The sequence below is a fragment of the Carassius auratus genome, unplaced genomic scaffold (genome assembly GCF_003368295.1).
Source record: "Carassius auratus strain Wakin unplaced genomic scaffold, ASM336829v1 scaf_tig00215385, whole genome shotgun sequence".
In the NCBI taxonomy this organism is placed as follows: domain Eukaryota; kingdom Metazoa; phylum Chordata; class Actinopteri; order Cypriniformes; family Cyprinidae; genus Carassius; species Carassius auratus.
In genome coordinates this window covers 18,985-30,203 of record NW_020528058.1, presented here as the reverse complement: position 1 = coordinate 30,203, position 11,219 = coordinate 18,985, and positions in this window count along the sequence as shown.

The window sequence follows — 11,219 nt, the reverse complement described above, 5'->3', positions numbered from 1 at the left end:
ACCATCACTTCAGTGAATGCTCCATCTATAAGACACACTTACGCTTTGAAGTGGAACCTGTTCGTCAAGTGGTGTGTTTCCTACCGAGAAGACCCCAGAGGATGCCTGATCAGAGTTGTGCTGTCCTTTTTGCAGTAAGGGTTGGAGTGAAGGCTCCACCCTTAAAGTTTATGTTGCTGCTATCACTGCTAACCATGACCCTGTTGAAGGGAAGTCGCTGGGATAGCATGACCTGATCACCAGTTTCCTAAGGGGGGCGAGAAGGCTCAATCCTCCACACGGGACCCCTATATAGCCTCTTGGGACCTGACTCTAGTGCTCACAGCACTACAGCAGGGCCCATTTGAGCCTTTGCAGACAGTCAAGCTAAAGTTTCTGTCAATAAAGACTCTGCTCCTGCTTGCACTGTCCTCCATCAAGAGGGTAGGGGACATGCATGCATTTTCATTGATTCTTGCCAATAGTTTGGTCCGGCTGATTTCCAGGTAATCCTGAGGCCCTGGCCAGCTATGTGCCCAAGTTTCCACTAATCCCTTCAGGGATCAGGTGGTGAGCCTACAAGTGCTTCACCCTGGAGGAGGCAGACCCAGCACTAGCTTTGCTTTCTCCCGTCCGAGGATTAAGATGTTATGTAGACCGAACACAGAGCTTTAGGACCTCAGACCAGCTCATTGCCTGTCATTGCAGCTATAAGGGGAATGCCCCTTTTTTATTATTTTTTTTCACCTTTATTTAACCAGGAAAGTACTTGTTGAGATTAAAAATCTCTTTTTCAAGAGTGTCCTGGCCAAGATAGGCAGCAGTACAACCATACATACAACACAGAATACACAATAACATAAGACAACTAAAATAGCAGATACAACAACCACAAATCCTTAGCATATCATGCAGATCAACTTCAGCCAGATGTGGCTGTTTCCAAGTCAGTTAATATCCTCTTAAAAGTAACCAATGAGACAAGCTTATTAAGTTTCACATTTTTCTGTAACTTGTTCCATGCAAAGGGAGCAGCAAAGTTAAACGCCTTTTTCCCCAGCTCAGTTCTAACATTTAGTACAGACAGAAGAACAAGATCCTGGGACCGAAGATTGTAAGTCCCTATATCTTTTACACTGATGTAGGTCAGAAGGTAGGATGGAAGAAGACCTAAAATAGCCTTATATATAAAAACATACCAGTGTTGAAGTCTCAGTGTTGACAGAGAAGACCATCCAACACGAGGACTTTAAGACCAGTGATAAACCTCAAAGCTCCATGGTATATATTATCCAGTGCATGTAAATTTTGAGACGAAGCGTGCATATATAAAACATCACCATAGTCAATAATAGACATAAAAAATGACCAGCAACTAACCTCTTTTAGATTCGAAAATAAAACCCTAGTTTAAATTTTAATCTTTTTGCCAGCTGCTGAATATGAGAAGTAAAAGAAAGAGATTCATCTATTAAAATACCGAGATATCTGTATTTAGAAACACATTCAATCTCCTTACCCTGAGAAGTGATGATTGAAGGCAGATTTAATTTAGATTTTGAATTTGAAAAAAAGCATTACTTTTGTTTTTTCAGCATTTAAAACAAGTTTCAGATCACAAATGTTTTTTTGAAGCATATTAAAATCTAATTGTAATCGGGAGAGGGCCTGGACTGCTGTAGGTGCTGAGCAATACAGTACAATGTCATCTGCATAAAAATGAAAATTTCCTTTCAATATGTTATGATTTATGTCATTTATATATATAATGAAAAGCAGTGGACCCAGCACTGATCCCTGTGGCACGCCTTTTGTTATTTTGAGATAGCTAGAGGTATTTCCCTCTGCCTGCACACACTGAGTTCTGTCTGTAAGGTAATTAACAAACCAACTTACAGTTTGTTCAGAAAGTCCTGCCCTCCACAGTCTGTGCTAAAGCACTGTGTGGTTCTCTGCACTCAAAAAAATATTTTACCCCAAAAGTTAAAACTTATTTAATTCAATTAGATGTCAATTTTCCATCCAATGTAATAACATAAATCCAACGCAAAAGTTAATATTTGTTTAAGCTTCACCTTGTCATGTTCAGTTAACGTAAATTAATTAAATACATTTTATGAAAACTGATGAACTGAATTTTAAGCTTGTATAATACATAAACTTTACTCATTTTCAATAACTTATTGTTACTTGCTTTATATAAGCACCTTACATTTTCTTAATTCTATTAAATAAATGGACAAAACACGGTACATTTTCAAACCTTTATTGTTGTAATTGAAATTGACAAAAGTGACGTGACATTCAGCCAAGTATGGTGACCCATACTCAGAATTTGTGCTCTGCATTTAACCCATCCGAAGTGCACACACACACTGTGAGCACACACCCGGAGCAGTGGGCAGCCATTTATGCTGCAGCACCTGGGGTGGCAGTTGGGGGTTTTATGCCTTGCTCAAGGGCACCTAAGTCGTGGTATTGAAGGCGGAGAGAGAAGGAGAACTGTACATGCACTCCCACCACCCACAATTCCTGCTGGCCCAAGACTTGAACTCACAACCTTTCGATTGCCAGTCTGACTCTAACCATTGGGCAGCAACTTCCCTATTTTTATCATTTTAGCTAACTTGGCAGGTCCTCAACCCAACCACAAGCTCCACACTTCACCACAATGGTAACTCGCACAAAATACACCAATATAAATCTTTTAAAATGCCCACATAATAGAGCATTAGACATGAAAAAGTCTTATTATCACATTTTACTAAAAACTGCATAAAATAACACTTTATTTAAACATTTTCTCTCCCCATATCCAGTCCTGTGCAAAGCATGATGGGAAGTGTAAAACTTATTTTGAGGTACTTGATTGAAACGTTCTTTCAAAATGAAAACTTTATGTTAAACCAATGAGTGACAGTTTTAAGTCAGTTTAACATGACACAATCATGTTGAACTGAAAAATAGCCAAAATGGCATTAATTCAACATGAATTGTTCAGGTAAAGTGAACAAAACTGAAAAATAATTTTTTTGAGTGTGTATCAAAAGCCTTAGAAAGGTCAATAAAAAGGGCTGCACAATGCTGCTTTTTATCTATGGATTCAATTAAGTCATTTAAAACCTTAAGAGCTGCAGATGTTGTACTATGCCTTTTTCTAAAACCGGATTGAAAGTAGATAGAACATTTTTATTCTCTACAAAATTCTTAAATTGATCACTGACAAGAGACTCTAAAACCTTGGCCAGGACAGACAATTTAGAGATCGGTCTATAGTTATTTAATATAGCAGGGTCACCACCTTTTAACAGGGGAACCACAAAAGCTGATTTACAGATGGACGGAAGGACATTTGTGTTCAAGCACCGATTAAAAATATTAGTTAAAGGCATGGAAATAAAATTAGCAGCTAACTTTAAAAAGTAAGGATCCAATTTGTCAGGGCCTGCAGATTTTGTTGTGTCCAAATGTTTGAGGGCTTTATCTACATCTGAAACTGTAATAGGACTAAAACTAAAACACTGTGTAGAAGGTTCAACAAAGGATGGTCCTCTGAATAATGGATGCCATCACCCTGGCTTATCAGGCACAGGGTGGGCCCTGCCCGTTCAGGTTTGCGAGCTCACTCAACTAGAAGTGTTGCATCCTACCCGCTGGCCCGTGGTGCCTCGCTGACAGATTTTTGTAGGCCTATGGGCTGGGCACCCCTAACACATTCACTAGATTCTATAGCCTTCTGTGTTCTAACCTGAAATGGGTAGAAGCGCTGAATGGCCCATAGTATGTAACTAAGCAACAGAGTGTCTGTTAAACACACAGTTATGAGGAACACTTATTTCATGGTTACATCTATTAGTTGTTTATTAGCATGTATATTACTAGAATGTTAGCCAATTATTAGGGCTAATTAAGCACATATTAATGCCTTATTCTACATGACCTTATTCTATATCCCTAATCCTACCCAATACCTAAACTTAACAACTACTGTACGCACTATTAATTAGAAGAAAATTAAGAATTTAGTGAGAGAAAAGTCATAGTTATTAGTAATAAGCAACTAATAGATGTAACCGTAAAATAAAGTGTTACCAGATGTTTTATCCCAAAGCTTGTCTACTATTCCGCTACATACTCAAAAGTGTCATTTTTCTTCATAAAATGAGTAAATACTTTTAGGACATAGAATAAGCGATTTGGGACGCAGCAAAAGAGTCATAAACTTTCCCTCCAAATGTTCACGACACCATTGGCTCTTTGATCCTACAGAAGTGTGACCCCAACAGAACTTGTTACCCGCCTAGCTATGCACAAATAACATTGAGTTTCTGGTTCGGTCACTACTTGTGAATAATGTCCCTTTTATGTTTTTCTGTGGCCAAATATCCTTATTCTTAGATTTGATATGAAATTAAACTGAATGTTCAATGGACGAACAGATTAGTTGATTGTAATATTAATTCTGCTACAATTACTACTTGCAGCAGAGGTAAATAATTGTAATTAATTATAATTAATTGTAATTATTTATATAAATTACACTTTTGAGATAATTTGCTACATGGGACAGGATAAACTACATTAACATTAACAAAAATACATGTTTTTTATAGTATTTGTGTAGCATTTGTAAATGTATTTTAGTGTTAAAACCATCTGTGTAGAAAATCACAAAATACACTTCTTCACTGGAAAATGCATAAAAATATAAGTACTTGAATTAGCCTTGATTAACTGCAGGCATTATATGTCATGATCCTGATTCTCTTTCCCCCCCTCCCCTTTTCTCTCTGACTCTTTTTCTCCTCCTCTCCTACTTTGCACTCACCTTTCCTCTCCTGTTAATCTCCTTCAGCTGCCCCTCATTGCGCTACTCTTTGCGCTTGGCTTCCCGCACCTGTTTCCTCTTCTGCTTTGATTAGCACTCCTACTTCTTTCCCTCTCCTCCCTACCTGCCTCGCCAGATTATTCCTCTAAGAATCGCTAACCTTGTATGTCTTATCCCCTGTCATTTGTCTCAGCCCAAGTTCTGTCTGTTTGGTGTTGCTGTGAGTGTGAGCCATGAAGTTTTGCCGCTGCTCTTCTCCTGACCTGCCGATCTCTCTCTACTGTGTGGTTGCGGAGCTGTCCACCGTACTGAATCCGCCTTGCCGGCCGGTGGCTTTTGTTTTCTCCTTTTGTACAAGGACGAGTTTTTGGTTCCAGTTTTTTGCCTTTGGGACTCTTTCTGTTCTTTTTACAAGAATTCTCAAGCTCCTGTGTTTCGTTCATTAAAGACAGTATTTGCTCCGCGAATTGCTCTCTCTGGTCCTCTTTCATCATGACATTATATCACACAAAAACATCAGAGCTGATGTACAAAACATGTTCTAAGGGGAAATGTGTCTTTCATGCATGCACAATAACACACTGTCACTTTTATTTAATAAATAATAACTACCCTTCAATTATTATAACTTTTTAAGTTTTTGAAAGAGGATTTTTATATTCACAAAGGCTTCACTTATTTGATCAATTATAGTCAAAAACAGTATTTTCATTACAATTTAAAATAACTGTTTTCCATTTAATGTATTACATGTATGTGCTTGCTTGTTTGATTAGCAAAGATTGATTTTCAGCAGGCCATTACTACATTACAGAAATCATTGTAATATGCTGATGTGGTACTCAAAAAACCTTTCTTCATTTTATTATTAATTGAAACAGTTTGTGCAAAAAGTGTGTTTATTTTTCATTTTTATTTTATTATTATTATTTTTTTAATCAAATTGGATCCTAGATTAATTAAAGTATAAATGTATTTAAAAAGTACATATGATACAAATATAGGTGGCAAGCTAAATAAACTTATCACTGTATCTAAACCAACAACATGTTTATTAGATCCTGTACCCACTAAATTACTGAAAGAGCTGTTACCTGTAGCAGAAGAAACACTTCTCAATATCATAAACTCGTCGTTAACTTTAGGACACGTCCCAAAACCATTCAAGCTGGCAGTTATCAAGCCTCTTATTAAGAAACCAAAACTAGATCCTAGTGTACTGGCAAATTATAGGCCTATTTCAAATCTTCCATTTATGTCTAAAATTTTAGAGAAAGTTGTGTCTGCTCAATTGAGCACCTTCCTGCATAAAAATGATATGTATGAAGAATTTCAGTCAGGTTTTAGGCCCCACCATAGCACAGAAACTGCACTTGTTAAAATTACAAATGACCTGCTCCTTGCGTCAGACCAAGGCTGCATCTCATTTCTAGTCTTACTTGATCTTAGTGCTGCGTTCGACACCATAGATCATGACATACTCATAGATCGATTACAAAACTATACAGGTATTCAAGGGCAGGCTCTAAGATGGTTTAGATCCTACCTGTCCGATCGCTACCATTTTGTTTACTTAAATGGGGAGTCATCTCATTTATCATCAGTAAAATATGGAGTGCCACAAGGATCCGTCCTAGGTCCCCTTCTATTTTCAATATATATGTTGCCCCTTGGTAATATTATTAGAAAATACGGAATTAGCTTCCACTGTTATGCTGATGATACTCAGCTATATATCTCAACGAGACCAGATGAAACTTCCCAATTATCTAAGCTAACAGAGTGTGTTAAAAATGTAAAAGATTGGATGACACACAATTTTCTCCAATTAAATTCGGATAAGACAGAGATATTAATTATTGGACCAAAAAACACTACACAGAATCTTGTAGATTACAATCTGCAACTAGACGGATGTACTGTTACTTCCTCTACAGTCAGAAATCTGGGTGTTATATTAGACAGCAATTAGTCTTTTGAAAATCATATTTCCAATGTTACAAAAACTGCATTCTTCCATCTTAGAAACATTGCCAAGCTACGAAACATGTTATCTGTTTCTGATGCAGAAAAGCTAGTTCATGCATTCATGACCTCTAGACTGGACTATTGTAATGCACTTCTAGGTGGTTGTCCTGCTTCTTCAATAAACAAGCTACAGGTCGTCCAAAATGCAGCAGCTAGAGTCCTTATGAGGTCAAGAAAATATGATCATATTACCCCAATTTTACAGTCTCTGCACTGGCTACCTATTAAGTTCCGTATCAGTTACAAATTATCATTACTTACCTATAAGGCCCTAAATGGTTTAGCTCCAGCGTACCTAACTAGCCTTCTACCACGTTACAATCCATCACGCACCCTAAGGTCACAAAACGCTGGACTTTTGGTCGTTCCTAGGATAGCAAAGTCCACTAAAGGAGGTAGAGCTTTCTCACATTTGGCTCCCAAACTCTGGAATAGCCTTCCTGATAATGTTCGGGGTTCAGACACACTCTCTCTGTTTAAATCTAGATTAAAAACACATCTCTTTCACCAAGCATTCGAATAATGTATCTTTTTAATTGTGAGTGTAGTTGCATCTGTTCAAAGTTGCATTTTTATTCATTAGCTTGGGTTAAACTAATTTTACTTTGTTGGATCAGCAGCTATGCTAATGATGTCTGTATTTTGTTTCTATGTTTCGCCACAGGATTTACATCCCGTGGTAACTAGGATTTAAACAAGCTCCAGTCTGGATCCAGAACACCTGAGAAGAGATGATGCTGACCCTCAGAGGACCCCAGATGATGCTAACCTTGAATCAACAAACAGAACTAACAATTATTGCTAAATGTGTGACTGAATCATATAATAACTTAATAATATTGATAGTTCATCGTCTAGCTGACTACGTCTTGTATTATTATTATTATTTTTTCTAAAATCCTGTCAAATGTGCACAAACTACTAGCTACTACTAAATATTGTAGAAACATAATTTTCTGTAAAGTTGCTTTGTAACGATTTATTTTGTAAAAAGCGCTATACAAATAAACTTGAATTGAATTGAATTGAAAAAGACTAACATTTGGGGCAGTTATCACATGCAAACACAGTAAGTCATCTGGCCCACACAGGGCACTTGAAATGTTTAAGATTTCACAAGAAAATGTATTTAACAATTTAGTGAATTAGGGCTTGGGGTAAATCTGTAAGAATGAATTGCACCTGCTGATAGAGTTATTCACTAAAATGGGCTGTCTCTGTTGCTTTAGTGTTTGAGTCATTAAACATGGCCAAATAATCTGATCAATGACACAGTTTCCATGGTGCAATTCCCAAACTTGTCGATCAGTTCTGAGTGAAGGATCCAGGAACTGAACAGCATCTCCATAACTGTAGTTCAAAGACATGAATCTATATTTTTTTTTTTTTTTTTTTTTTTTGGTGAACTTGAAAAAAGTCAAGTTTTCATAGAATATTTACAATTTGAGAAATAGTTTACAGCTTTATTTTAATATTTGGATATATAGTGTGCATTTTAAATTTCCAGTTGGATTTGTTAGTGAATGAGATTGAGTGAAATATCACTTTAAATGAATTGCCCCTACTTTCATTAGTATTTAGGGTTGTTTTGTTTGTGTGAGATATATATTTCTAACCATCTCTGAATGTTTTACCAAATAATTTGATTTCTCTGTTTTCTCTGCAGCCAGTTGATCTAGCAATTCCTGAAAACATTGCAACATCTCATTCTGTCAATCATAACCTTAAATAATCATTTAAAAGGCAGCTTTCTTTAACTGTCAAAGACACTAAATCTTTTATTCCTGTTTCTTTGGGGAAAGATCCCCCCGGGCGACATACAGATGTGAAAGTGGCACACTGAGGCTCGAGGTACAGCAGGAGACACTTTGCATGTATTTCTAGTATTGGAGGCTGAGTGCTGCTGCATTGAGGCATGTGTACTGGTGGAAATAGGGGGAAGGGTGCTCGATGTCCCATAAACCTATTAATAGACAATGCACCTCCGGGAGAGATGGCATGCTCCACTGCCCTTCACTGAACTATTAAAGACAAGTTGGTCCTTTGAGAAAAAGCAGTTCTGAGGTAAAGCAGCAAATATAACAAGAAAAACAATGAAATAACGAATAAAGTGTACATTTTTAACCCAGTTAAGGTATCTGTGTCTTATGTATCTTATTTTAAATGTAATTAACAGCTGACAAAAGATTAATTCAATTTTGTAAATATATTTAAAAGCATTTAGAGATCATATTTTATCAAACATAAATTAATAATTTGTTTAAAAGTCAAGAATCAAAGGTATCAGGCTGTTAAAATAATTCTGAGATCAAACGAAATGAAATAAAATACCACATCTAGTATATGCTTTTTACCTAGTCTTGCAAAGCTTTTTATATTATGATATATTCTGACCTCTTTCTTTTTATTTCTTTCTTTCCTGAACCAGCAAGCACAACGGGTGAGTTGGATTGATGCATTTGTTTTAGTTCAAATAGACCTACTCCGGGGAAAAGCATTCGTCCTTTTCTCAGTGTGCACAGGAGCATGAATGATTCACATGGTGACATTGTTTAACTGTTTGCGGTTTTATTGTCACATTTACTTACTTTGTTGTCTTGTGATGTCAGGATGACCTTCTCAAAATTATCAGTTAATTGATTGTTTCCTTAATGTAACGTACAGTAAGAGTCCTATTTCTGTGGCACAATAAGTTGTATGACTATGTAGAGTGCCCCATATAAGTTACTTTTGAGTTTCCATGAAGATTGGGAAATTGTGAGTCTCAAGTTCACACAAGTGTCCTAGCAGTGTAGATCATCGTAACAACAATGAACATGTTTCACAAAAGTCAAATTTAATTATCTAAATTTAAGTGTGGCTTAAGTGTATCACCAAATCCACAGTGCAGCAGCTAAACACAGAGATGTGTATGAAGAAACCAAATTTACTGTTGTGAGAAAATAAGATTGAGCATGTTTTGAACGTGCACTGCATGTGTTTGTTATCAGCTATGTGCAGATCGACAACAATCATTAGAGAAAGAGCAATGCAGCAACAGACTTCAGTATTCCAGAGAGGCACAGTCAACACAGCGAAACATGAAGGAACATGAAAAATTCTGTGTATTCAGCCTGTCTGTACATCATAAGCTATGACAATCATTGGGAATAATAGGAAAGAGCCACAGTGCTCCATCGCTTGTTAGACTATAGCAGGTACAAATGACTTTCTGGCAACAGATGCTCATGAAGAAAACTGTAGATTATGAAGGCACCTCATGTATATTATTAGCTCACACTCAGTTTCCACGCACATGATTTGATTATTGTATGCATTGTGATAATGGAACCATAAAACCATACATTTAACACACCAGCTTTAAACACATAGTGCTATTACAGTGAATCACACTGCAGACAAAATATTTCATGGGTAAAATAATTGTTATTGCTATATGAAATTCCAGGCTTCAGAACTTGAAACTCTTTTATTAATAACATTTGCTAGCTGTATGACAGTCTCTCACTCTGAACAGCTCATGAAAAAATGATTTCATTAAAAGATTGCCTGAAAAGCATAAAATGTTGTGAAGCAAGATTCATGCTTTGTGTTAAATGTATTTTGCATCCCTTAGAATGCATCCAATAAAGGTTTTTTTTTTAAACACAAAACCCTTACAGCTGTGTTCAAGCTAAGTGTGGAGAAACCTTGTGCTTGAATTAATTACCTGATTAGTAATCATTACTGATCCTGAAAAAAATAAAATGCATGATCTGACCAAGAAAGCTGAAAGGGAAAAAAATGTTCAATGGTCTGACGAATTGACAATACATGGAATGCCTTGGGGCTTTAATGAGCTTTTATCCTGCAGGTATTTTACATTAAGCAAGTCTATTAATATAAAATAGAATATATATATATATATATATATATATATATATATATATATATATATATATATATATATATATATATATATATATATATATATATATATATATATATATATATATATATATATATTTAGTGTTTAACGTGTTCCAACAGATTGGGTCGCTATGTAATGTGTTATAAGTGGTGTTTGCAAAGGCAAGTATCAGTACTATTTATACTTAAGAGTTCATGATTTGAATCTGAGCATATCAGGCTTTTTCTCTTGATTTATTTCAGTATATTAGTTCAACGGAGTCTTAATGTCACCTTTGCATATACCCTATAACTTTTCTATTTCAGTGGCCAATGGCCATGAAGTACCAGTGCAGTTTAATTGCTGGAAAATGGCTTCACAGCGGGCTCCAACCCTGCTGCTTTAGCTTCTGTTCCTGCGCTGCATGGGTCAGCATACATAAGGACGGCATCAATAAATCATCCTCCATTGGCCATCTCAACAGCGCTGGGGTGA